The sequence below is a fragment of the Diceros bicornis genome, chromosome 34 (assembly GCF_020826845.1).
Source record: "Diceros bicornis minor isolate mBicDic1 chromosome 34, mDicBic1.mat.cur, whole genome shotgun sequence".
NCBI classification, from domain to species: domain Eukaryota; kingdom Metazoa; phylum Chordata; class Mammalia; order Perissodactyla; family Rhinocerotidae; genus Diceros; species Diceros bicornis.
In genome coordinates, this window is record NC_080773.1 from 22,149,457 (window position 1) to 22,162,481 (window position 13,025).

Below are 13,025 nucleotides of genomic sequence, written 5' to 3' on the forward strand. Positions count from 1 at the left end.
GTTGTGATGACAACTTTTGCCAGGAAGAGGGAAAGCTCTATATATGCAGAACCAGAGAAGAGATTTTATTTTGCCGATAAATTATTTTCCCATGTGCTCTTGAGTGTCTGTGTCTTTAAAAGTGGGCACCGTGAACTAATAACTCGTGTTCATTCAATCCTGCATTTATTCCACAAACTTTTGAACCCCCAGCACAAGCGGGCCCTTGCTGGGCTGTGTCCGAGGACAGGGAGATGACATTATGACCCTCCCTGCCCCACAGACAACACAGCCCAGTGTAGGGGAGGAGGACCCTAAACAAGTGTATGGGTTATCTACTGCCACATAACGAATCACCTCATAGCTTAGCGGCTGAGAACAACCAACACGTGTTACCTCTCCATTTCCAGTGGGCAAGAACTGGGGGTCCCAGCTGGTGCCTGTGGCTCTGGGTCCCTCCCAAGGCTGCGGGCAAGGGGCTGCTCGGGCTGCAGCCACCTCAAGGTGGACGATCCCCACTTCCAAACTCACTGACATGGCAGTGGGCAGTGGGCAACCTAATCCCGGAAGCAACATTCCATCCCTTTTGCCATATTTTATTTGCTAGAAGCCAGTGCAACCTACAGGCAAAGGGGAGTAGATCCCAGAAGGGCATGAATACATTGGAACATGAGGGATAGTTGGAGGCCATCTTAGCAGTTGCCTATCACAAGTAGTCAAGTTAGGGTGGTTATAAATGTGACCGTGGCTCCATCTGGTGGGAAAGGATGGCAAATAACAGAGTATGTGACAAAGTGGAAAGTTTTTTTTTTTTTTTGGTGAGGAAGATTGGCCCTGAGCTAACATCTGTGCCCATCTTTGTCTATTTTGTATGTGGGACACCTGCCACAGCATGGCTTCATGAGTGGTGCGTATGTCCGCACCCAGGATTCGAACCTGCAAACCCCGGGTCACTGAAGCAGAGCACATAAACTTAACCACTACACCACCGGGCCAGCCCCTGGGAAGTTTTACTCTTAATAGTTTTGACTCCATGGTTGTGTTGCCACAGGAAACCCAGGACGCCCAGTTAAATTTGAATTTCAGAAAAACAGTAAATACTTTTTTTAGTATAAGTATGTCCCATGCAACATTTGGGACATACTTATACTAAAAAGAACTCCTTGAACATCCAAGGAGGGGCCTCCAGGGGGCCTGTGGTTATCCAAGCCTGGCGCTCAGAGAGAAGGGGTGTGGTCTGCAGAATAATGCCCCCCCAAATACATCCACATCCTGATCCCCGGAACCTGTGAATATCTTATGCTCCATGCAAAAGAGAATGTGCACCCGTGATTAAATCAAGGCTGTAGAGATTGAGAGATTATTCTGGATTATCTGGGTGGGCCTGTTATAATCACAATGGTCTTTACAAGTGTGATGGTTTGAATTGGGTTTCCCAAAAAGATATGTGAAAGTCCTATCCCCTGGGACCTCAGAATGTGACTTTATTTGGAAATAGGGTTGTTGTAGATGTAATTAGTTAAATTATAATTTAAAATGTAATGAGGTCCTACTGCAGTTGGGTGGGTTCTTAATTCAATATGATGATGTCTGGATAAGAAGACGAGGTGAAGATATGAGGGAAAACACCATGTTAGCATAGAGGCAGAGAGCGCAGTGACGCAGCCAGAAGCCAAGGAAAGCCGAGGCCACCACCAGAAGCTGGAAGAGGCCAGGAAGGATTCCCCTACAGGGTCAGAGGGAACACGGCCCTGCCAACACCTTAATTTTATACTTCTAGCCTCTAGAACCATAAGACTATAAATTTCTGTTATTTCAAGCCACCCTGTTTGCGGGACTTTGTTTCAGCAGCCCTGGAAAACTACTACAATAAGGAAAAGAGGGATGGCAGAGAGAGAGAGGAGATGTGACAATGGAAGTAGAGGTCAGAGAGCGAGAGATTTGAAGATGCTACGCTGTTGGCTTTGCAGATGGAGAAGAGACCACGAGCCAAGGAAGGCAGGCAGCCTCTAGAAGCTGGAAAAGGTTAGGAAGTGCCTTCTCCCCTAGAGCTTCCAGAACGAGCCTGGCCCTGCCGACGCCTTATTTTAGCCCCGTGTGACCCTTTTCAGAGTCCTATGCTCCAGAACTGCAAGATAATATGTGTTGTTTTAAGCCACTAAGTTTGTGGTCATTTGTTACAGCAGCCACAGGAAACTAACACAGCTGGGCTGAGGGCAAACAAGTAGGCGGGGAGGGAAAGTAATTAGAGATAGAGGCGTGGGAATGAACGAGGTCAGGGCGAAAGGGTGGAGACGCCAGAGGGCCTGAGCACCACGCACAGACCACGGAGGAGGAGGTCCCAAAGGAGGCTGGTAAGAAGCAATCAGAGAGATGACAGAAGCACAAGGACAAAGCCCCAGGTCTGACGCCTGTCACTCAAGTAGTCAGCGGGAAGCTCCCACTTCTCAGGGAAGGTCCCAAGGTCACCTCTGTGCTGATGGCTTCCCCATGCAGCTTTCCCACCCAGCCCTGTCCCTGGAGCCCCAGGTCTCTTTCCATCTTAGTAGCAATTATGTGGAAACCATAGGTTGCAAGTTCCGGATGTATAAAAGGTAAACTTGAATGAAGAGATTGGGGACACTGTGTTTCCCACTGAGATCCGATAAAGGTGCTGGTTCAATGGTAAAAACAGAAAATCCACAAGAGCAAGAACTTGTCTGTTTTGCTCATCTCTGGATTCCTGGGGCCTAGACAGCAGCTCTCAATGGGGGGGGGGGTTATGCGCCCCAAGAGACATTTGACAATGAGATGGTTTTGGCTGTCACAACTAGGGTCCAGACAGGTTGTCACAACTACTGTCATCTAGCGGGTAGAGGCCAGGGATGATGCTAAAAATCCTACAGTGCACAGCACAACCCCCTCGACACACGCGCACACACAACAAAGAATGATCCCACCTGTGGTAGACAGAATAATGGCCCCCAAAGATGTCCGCGTCCTAATCCCCAGAACCTATGGATGTGTTAGATTATACAGCGAAGGAGAATTAAGGCTGCAGAAGAAATTACGGCTGCCTTATCAACTGACCTTAAAATCGGGAGTTTATCCTGGATTATCTGGGTGGACCCAATATGATAACACAGATCTTTAAAAGTGGAAGACAGAATAGGAAAAGAGACCCACAGAGATGGCAGCGTGAGAAGGATGCTGATGTTGCTGGCTTTGAAGATGGAGGAAGGGGCCACGAGCCAAGGAAAGCCTGTGGCTTCTAGAAACTGAAAAAGGCAACAGATTCTCCACTAGAGCCCCCCCCCCCAATAAAGGAACACAGCCCTGCTGACATCTTGATTTTAGGTCATGAAGACCCATTTTGGCCTTTGGACCTTTAGAACTGTAAGGGAATAAAAAGTGTTGTTGTTTCAAGCCAGTAAATTTGTGGTCTTCTGTCACAGCAACCATAGGAAACTAACACAGGCCCCAACTGTCAGTAGAGCTGGGGTTGAGAAAGTCTGGCCTAGCACTATGCCTGGCACACAGGAGTTGCAAAAGTATTTCTGGAAGGAATGAACGAATGAAAGTTGGGTCTATACAAGTGATTTCATTTTTGCGACACAATAGTGTTTCCTGGCTACTGTCTTAGCCAACAGTTTGCCAATAAGAGATACCTTTCACCAAAATAGTCTGTGTTCAACTCTGCTGGAATTTCATCTTTAACCTTAAGGCCAAGGTGACCACAAAATTTGCCTTACATGTCTGCTGCTGGGAGGTGTGTTTAATTATTGTGTGTTTTTGACAGGAAATAGAATTTATTCCTCAAGCTTGTAATATTTGATCCCTGATGATATCATCACTAGTCCAGTTATAATTAACTCGCCTGGTACAGAAATAGGGGAGAAACTCCTAGAGTTATGAAAAGAATCCGTGTGCCTTCCCTCCTAGCATAAGTTTATATATAAGTAAAAGGAAAATTAAATTAAAGCAATCTGCGGTTTTTTTGTAACAGTTTTATTGATAGTTACTTCACATACCATAAAATCCACCCTTTTAAAGTGTACTATTCAATGGCTTTGAGTATGTTCCCGGAGTTGAGTAACCATTGCCACAGGTTTTTTTATTTATTTTTTTGCTGAGGAAGATTGGCCCTGAGCTAACATCTGTGCCCATCTTCCTCTACTTTTTTTGTCTACGGGCCACCGCCACAGCATGGCTCCATGAGTGGTGCATAGACCCCGAGGATCCGAACCCACAAACCCCAGGCCACCAAAGTGGAGTGCACAAACTTAACCACTACACCACCGGGCTGACCCCCACAATAAATGTTAGAACATTTTCATCACCCCCAAAACAGAAATATTGAGATGTTTAAACAAAAACATGTACATCAGTGCTCATAGCAGCATTATTCACAATAGCCAAAAGGTAGAAACAACCCAAATATCCATCAACAAATAAGTGGATAAACAAAGCGTGGCATATCTATACCATGGAATATTACTCAGCCATGAAAAGGAATGAAGTTCTGGCACGTGCTACAAATGGATGAACCTTGAAAACATTATGCTGAGTGAAAGAATCCAGACACAAAAGGCCCATAAAATATGATTCCACTTACATGAAATGTCCTGGATAGGCAAATCCATAGAGACAGAAAGTAGATTGGCAGTTGCCAAGGGCTGGGGGAAGTGGAGAGGGGATGTGACTGCTTAGTGGGTTTGGGGTTTTCGTTTGGGGTGATGAGCATGTTCTAGAATTAGATAGTAGTGATGGTTGCCCAATATTGTGAATGTACTTAATGACAATTAACTGTATACTTTAAAATGGTTAAAATGATAAATTTTATGTTCTTTTACGTTACTCGGGTTATATTATATGTGTTGTGTTATAGATACCTTCTCACGATAAAAAAAAAAAGAAACACTGTGAAATTAGCAGTGGCTCTCCACTCACTCCCAATATTCTCCCGAAGTCCTAGGCAACCACTGATCTACTTTCTGTCTTAACAGCAGCTTCATTTTTAATCTCAGTGTAGAGCCTGGCACCTAGCAAGTTCTATATCAGCAGGGGCTGCCGTTCTTGTTGTTATTATTATTTGAACTCTAACCAACTATACCCCTTCAGGGAGCTTCAGCAACCACAATGCTGTAGGGGAGAGGAATACTTCACAGCCTGGGAGTTTCCTCCTCAAATCCAGTCAGATCCAGGGTTTTCCAGTGACCTTCCGGTTTCCGGTTAGAGGAAGCCCCAGGGCAGCCCCTTCCGGAGGCTTCCCCTTCTGACGAAGGCGCCACGCACTTCAGCATCGTGGCCCAGAGATGGCCCACAGATGAGTTTCCTTTGCCCATACAGTGTTTTTAATTTTTTTTTTTAATTTTAAAATTAGGGGATGTCACTAAAACAGGAGGATCTGGCAACTACAAGGGCTGTTCTCCCAGTGGGAGGCACCCAGCTGGAGCAGAGTTGTGGCTGCGGCTGTAAAACATGGTTTCACCAGTAGCACAATTGTTTCAGCAGCTCCCGGCCCCTGGGAATCCCTGCCTCTTTTTTCCCCCTCCGTCCTCTTCTCACTCCTGCTCTCCCAGCCCCTCCAACTCCTTTGTAACAAATCCCCTGCGTTAAACTCCCTCCGTTTGAAACACCTAGGGTAGCTCCTCTCGAGAAGCCTCGGCTCTGCAGAGTTCAACTCGCATCTCTCTTCCAGGCAGAGCACGGCTGGAGAGGGACCAAGATGAAGGGTGGTTGTTATGCCAATGCCAAAACCAAAGAAGAATTCTAGAAAGACAGGACTTAGTTTCAATCCCTGCTCACTTAGGCTGATCTGGGACAAAAAGACCCTTGTTGCAGAGTGTGTGGGGGGTGGGGCGGAGGAGAAGTGTGTATTATTCTGTGGGCCGCTGAGCCTATGGGCAGAAGAAGGGAGCTCAATGTCTTAGTCTGCTCAGGCTTCAAAGACAGAACACCGTAGACTGGGTGCTTAAAGAACAGACTTATTTCTCACAGCTCTGGAGGCTGGGAAGTCCAAGATCAAGGTGCTGGCAGATTCGGTTCTGGGTGAGGGCCCTCTTCCTGGCTTGCAGGCAGCCACCTTCTCACTGTGTCCTCACATGGCAAAGAGAGAGAGAGAAAGCTCTGGTCTCTCTTCCTCTTCTTATAAGGACACTAGTCCCATCACGGGGGCCCCACTCTCAAGACCTAAACCTAATTACCTCCCAAAGGCCCCCACCTCCAAATACCATCACGTTGGGGTTAAGGCTTCTACATATGAATTTGAGGGGGACACAAACCTTCAGTCCATAACACTCAAGCAAGCAGAAAGTGGGGATAATAGTAATTCATTTTTTCAGTCCATGTTCTATGTGCCAGACAGTTAATATACGTGATTTCATTGACCACAATCCTGAGGTGGTGTATAAGTTATCTCTTGCTGCATAACAAACCAGCCCAAGACTTAGAGGCTGAAGACAACAAGCATTTATCACCCTTCGCAGGGTCTGTGGGGCAGGAATTCAGGAGAAGCTCATCCAGGCAGTTCTGGCTCAGGGTCTCCTGTGAGGTTGCAGGCAGATGGTGGCTGGGTCTGGGATCATCTTGAAGCTTTCTTGTGTTTTTGTGTGTGTGTGTGTTTCTGTGGGGGTTTTTTGTTTTTTGGTTTGTTTGTTTGTTTTTTGCTGAGGAAGATTGGCCCTGAGCTAACATCTGCGCCAATCTTCCTCTTGTTTTTGTATATGGGTCGCTGCCACAGCATGGCCATTGATAGACGAGTGGTGTAGGTCCGCGCCCAGGAACTGAACCTGGGCCGCCAAAGTGGAGTGTGCCAAACTTAACCACTAGGCCACGGGGCTGGCCCCAAAGCTTTCTTAATCCACATGTCTCATGCCAGAGATTCCTTGGCCTCTCTCCTGTCCCCATGAGGTCTCTCCAGCATGGTGGTTCAAGGCTCCCAAGGCACAAATCCCAAGAGAGAGAGATCCAGGCAGTGGCTGTGCCACCTTTTCTAATCTAGCCTCAGAAGCCACTCAGCACCACGTCCACTGCATTTTATTCATGGGAAGCAAGACAATAGGGGCCGGCCCACATTCAAAGGGATGGGAATATTAGAATACACCTTCCAAGGGGAAGACTGTAAAGAATCTATGAACACGTTTTAAAATCCTCACAAGTAGATACTATTTCATGTCCATTTTACAGATAAACAAACTAGGCGCAGAAAAGTTAAGTAACTTGCCCAACATCACACAGCCTGGGATTCACACCCAAGCAGTCTGGCTCCAGAGCCCACACTCTATGGCATCTCACTTTATCGGGCATCTCTGCCTGTGGCCACGCTAAGCGCAGCTGCTCAGAAGAACTGTGAGGACAGTAAGGAATGGCTGCCTGGGTGTCTATAAACTGATGAAAGAAAATGCTCAACACTCCGCCAATAAAATCGAGCTCCCCAGGCCTGCCTTTTGGCCGGTGAAGCCAATCAAGGAAATTCAGAGCCAGCTCTTTAAAATACAAGGCCCCAGCTATTAACAAAGGGAGTGTCAGAAAGTGATAAAAAAAAATTTTAATAAAAATAAATTTTTAATGTAAAAAAGAGATGAAGATGTTCTCTCTTCCTTGCTTCCTTGCAGCTACACACAGAGAGATACTGTTTTGCATAATAAAGCCCATCTAAAGAATCTGTCCCAATAAGATAACAAACAGAACATTCTCAAGAACACCCGTCTTGTTTTCCGGTGCAATCTGGAGGCTTGAGTTCCTGTCACCAACCTGGTCTGTTCATTTAAAACCGTCCTTGGAAGGGTGATTTGAACAAAAGAGTTTTGTGAGATTCTCCTAGAAATTGTTGCCATATCTTGAGAAAAATAACCTCCCAGAGAAGCCTGCGATTCTGATTGGCTGTCATCCTTGATCATCTGTTGCCATGGTGATAACATCATCTCTCTATTATTAAAAGGAATATATGCTTGTAGGTTTTCTCTCTCAATCAGGAGAGGATGGTTGCACTTTTCTCCCACAAGCAGATTGGCAATAAAAGCCTGTGACTCTGCTAGATTTCTTATTTTTAACAAAGACATTGAGAGTCCTGTCTTATTTAAATGAACCAAAGCGCTCAGCCCCGTGCGCAGGCAGATCTGCGCAAACGGTGGTGGCTGTGGTCACCGCGAGAGCCGTGAGCTGTAAGGTTAACTTCAGCAGAGCGCCCGCTGCTGGGAGATGACAGAACAACAGGGCTGGCCCCGCTAGGAGACCCCCCTCCCCTCCTGTCCTCCGCGGACCGCTCCCCACCACCCACCTGGCCAGGCTTGCAGTGCAGGGCAGAACGAGGACAGAGATCCACGGAGATTCTGCAGAGGGTGGGGGAATATCCCCTCCCTCTCTCAGTACACACTATCGACACCTACTGTGTGCCAGGCCTTGTGCTATGCCCTCTACGCTCTCCATCCTGGCTGCAACCTCCTAAGCATGGAATTATCACCTCCCCCCATTCTGCAGATGAGAACTGCAAGAACAGAGAGGTTAAGTCTCTTGCCCAAGGTCATACAAGGAGGACCCATGAGTTCTTTAAAGCCAGGTCTCTCTAAATCTAGGCAGAGAAATTCGGCACAGATGAAGTGTGGTGGGGCCCAGAGGGCTCCTAATCTACCCTCAAGAGAGGATATCCACTATCGATTGGATTTGTCAGCAAGAGGATTTCAACATCCAGCTATATGACAGTCATGGTAAATCGTGGCTAATAGTTACTGAGCTCTTGTTATGTGCTATGTTCTAGGCTAAGCACTGTAGATACATAGCCTCGCTAAATCCTCCTGACAAATTTAGGGAGAAAAATTATTGTTGTGCCTGTTTCACAGAAGAAGAGCCTGAGGTTCAGAGAGGCCCATTAAATTGCTCAACGTCACACAACTGGGAAGTATTAGAACCAGGGTTATAAATTCATGTCTGCCTGGCTCCAGAGCTTCCACTCTTCTGCACTACACTATGTAGGAAGAGAGACAGGATAGGAGCATGGGCCTGACTCAGTGCAGAAAGTGCTTTCTGGGCCCGGACAACAGCTGTGTCATTTTCTGATTAGCTGCTTGGGTTTTTTGTTGTTTCAGTTATCTGCTGCTGCATAACAAATCACCCCCCAAATCTGCTGGTTTAAAACAGCAATTTTTTTTTTTTTTTTTGCTGAGGAAGATTGGCCCTGAGCTAACATCTGTGCCCATTTTCCTCTATTTTGTATGTGGGTCACCAGAACAGCACGGCTGCTGATGAGTGGTGTAGGTCCATGCCCGGGAACTGAACCTGGGCTGCCAAGGAGGAGCACACCAAACTTAACCACTAGGCCACGAAGCCAGCCCCCAACAATTATTTATTTTTCTCACAATTCTGCAATTTGGAGAATGCAGTGACAGAGCCCGGCTCCACATGCTGTCAGCTGGATAGCAGCAGAATCTGCTTTCAAGATGGTGCCCTCGTGTGAGCTGTCTGCTGGGAGCATGGCTGGAACAGAAGGCTTAAAGCCTCATTTCCTCTCCACGTGGCCCTTTCCTCTGGCTGTTTGAACTTCCTTATAGCATGGTGGCTGGATTCCCAGAGCCAGCGTCCCACAAGAACAATGCAGAGGTACGTGGCATTTTTATGAGCTAGCTTTGGAATCACATAGTGTTACTGGTGCACTGGGCCCTTGTCGTCTCCCAGGACAGAAATCAAGAGAGACAACAAACGGGAGTAAAAAAGTAAAAGTTTATTAGCTTGTACACAGGAGAGGCACAAAGGAGCCGGTGCGGACAGGTGATCTGCTCGTTCGGGAGCGGGATCGTGGGGATTATATTGGGCAAAGGCTGGGGAGGGGTGCCTTGTCATGGCAGGTAGAGGTGGGGTTTTTCTTGCGCCTGCGCTGTTGTTCAACATGCCACACATGCGTTGCGTGTATCATTAGCGTGCTAGCTCTCCACCCGTCGGTGTGATTTTTACTATGCTAATGGGGCTAGGGTCACCTTCAGACAACTCCTGGGTGCTAGGGCGCATGTGTAAGCCCGGGAGAGTCCCCAAACTGCAGAATGTGGATCTTGGTCTCCATCTGATTCTCCTAGCTTGCTGATTGGCTAGGGGCCTTATCTTGTTAGGCCAGGGGCCTTGCACATGGCCCTGTCTCGTTAGGCTGGTTCCTGTCTCATTAGCATCACTTCCACTTTATCAGGCAGTCACCACAGTCCACTCAGCTTCCAGGAAAGGGGACCAGACTCCACCTCTCGAAACAGGAGTGGCAAGGCTCTAGAAGGGCATGTGGGATGGAAGATATTGCTGTGGCCTCCTTTGGGAAATAAAATCTGCCATGCTCTTAAAGGCAGCCCCAAAACGTAGAGTGAAATCCCCCACTCGGTCTCTCCTTGCCGACTCTCTGGGAGGAGGGGATGTCTTACTGGGGGAAGATGGGAGGCTGAAGACCCTGCACAGCCCTGACCTTGCAGCTCTAAGAATCCAAGAATCCAAGAATTGTTTTGAGGACAAAAAGTGTCATTTGGGGAGAGGGTATCTCTTTGGGGGATATTTAAGGATCCATGGACTGCACCTGCCTTTTATTGAATGACTTAGCAAAGACCTCCAGCTAACTCGGTGGGTAATTCTGGAGACAGAAGAGCACCAAGGTCAAGATTCCAGCCCCCAAGAGCCCCGCAGGCCAGTGTCCAAATCCCGGCTTTGCCACTATCTGTATATCCTTGGTCCATTGCAACCTCAGTTTCTTCATCTGTAAAATGGGCATCAAAAGAATACCCAGTGGGGGTCAGGTGAAGCCTTAGGTGCCAGGTGTGTGGACCACAGCAGGATCCGAAGCAAGAACCAGTATTGGTGTTGCTGGCAGGTGCCTAAAGCCCTCAGCGGCTAGCATCTATTTCCATTGGTGCCAGAGCTGCTGCCTGCCCCTGTGGGGGCACGAGCTGCTACAACTGGGTCATCCAGGCTCACAGTCCCTGTCCCTATCAGAACTGCCCACAAGCTGGGGCTGGCACAATGTGAATGGAATAAACTACATCACTGTAACCCAGAACGACCCCTAGCCCAAGTTGGAACAAGCCATGAGCTCAGAGAGTACAAAGCCACCCCTCCAGAGAGCTAGTGTCTGTGACGCCCTTTCCAGGAAGGAAAAGAAGGTGGCAGAAATCTGTGCAAGTGGTCCCAGGCACTGCAATCTACTGGTTACAGACATGAATGGGGGCCCCGGAAGCATCTTTGCTGAATATGGTCCCTGCCATTTCTGTGCTGGGAGAGGGCCAGTGAGGGACGGAGATTAAGCTGTCCCCCATTTCTGGGGTGAAGAGATATGATGAGGGTTACAACTAACTTACCTAAAGACAGAAAGGCATTAATGACAACCCTGCCTTTGAAGAGGTCTGTAATTTGAGGACCCCATTGTTCAGACTGGATAGTTCTGGAGTGGCAATCTGTGAAAAAGGAAGTAATCTAAAGCTAGTGGGTGAGGTTTGGTGAGAACTGATATTCACACAGTGTTGGAGTATCTCGCCACAGATTACTTATTAATCACAAAAGGAGAAAGAGTAACTTTACAATGAGAAACCTCACCATCGCCAGTAATGGGACAAACTGACATCTTCTGCCTCCTGATAAGATGCATTGAGGACACAGAGTGACTTCTATGATATTCCTTTAAAAGAAAAAAAAAGTATAACCTGAATCTAGTCATGAGAAAATGTCAGCCAAACCCAAATTGACGGACATCCTACCAAATAACTGACATGAAATTTTCAAAAATCTCAATGTCATAAAACACAAAGAAAGACTGAGGAACTGTTCCAAACTAAAGAAATATGACAGCTAAATGGAATCTCTGATCCTGACTGGATAAAAAAAGGAAAAAACCTTTTTTTTTTTTTTTTTTGCTTCAAAGGACATGATGGGAACAATTGGCGAACTTTGAATAAATTCCTTAGATTAGATAATTGTATCAATGCTAAATTTCCTAATTTTGATAATATACTGTGATTTCTTAGGTGAATATTTTCGTTCTTAGGAAATTCACATTTAAGTATTTAGAGGTGGAGTGGGCCTGAGGGCTGCAACTTATTCTCAGATAATTCAGGAAAATTATATATAAACATATATAGAAATAATAATGCCATGTCTAATCAATTCTCAACTGCTCATTTTAACATATCTGAGTGCAGGCTTCATCCTCAACTACTGTCAGCCAGGCAGCAGTCAGCATGTAGGTGTCATCGGCTGTCCAGGCATATGAAAATTTGAGCAATGGGTGACAATGGCTTGGAAGAAAATCCCGGAGACAAAAACAGAACAGTCTTTAAGAAATGCTGTGTCACTAACACTTTGATGGCACAAAGAACAACAAATTGAATAGCAACAGCCCTGAGCAAAAAGTATATCTGTATCTGCTTAGAAATAACCCTAGAAAATGAACAGACACTTCTCCAAAGAAGATATACAGATGGCCAATAGGCACATGAAAAGATGCTCAACATCACTAATCATCAGGGAAATGCAAATCAAAACCACACTAACATATCATCTCATACCCGTTAGGATGGCTATAATCACCAAGACAAAAAATAACAAATACTGGGGAGGCTGTAGAGAAACGGGAACCCTAAGCCACTGCTGGTGGGAATGCAAACTGGTGCAGCCTCTATGGAAAACAGTATGGAGATTCCTCAAAAAATTAAAAATAGAAATACCCTATGATCCAGCTACACCACTACTGGGTATCTACCCAACGAACCTGAAACCAACAATCCAAAGAGGCTTATGCAACCCTATGTTCATCGCAGCATTATTCACTATAGCCAAGACATGGAAGCAACCCAAGTGTCCCTCGGCTGATGACTGGATAAAGAAGATGTGGTATATATACACAATGGAATACTACTCAGCCATAAAAAAGACAAAATCGTCCCATTTGCAACAACATGGATGGACCCAGAAGGTATGATGTTAAGCGAAATAAGCCAGAAAAAGAAAGACAAACACCATATGATTTCACTCACATGTGGAAGATAAACCAACACACGGACAGATAGAACTGTTTGGTGGTTACCAGGGGCAAGGGGGACGGGGGGTGG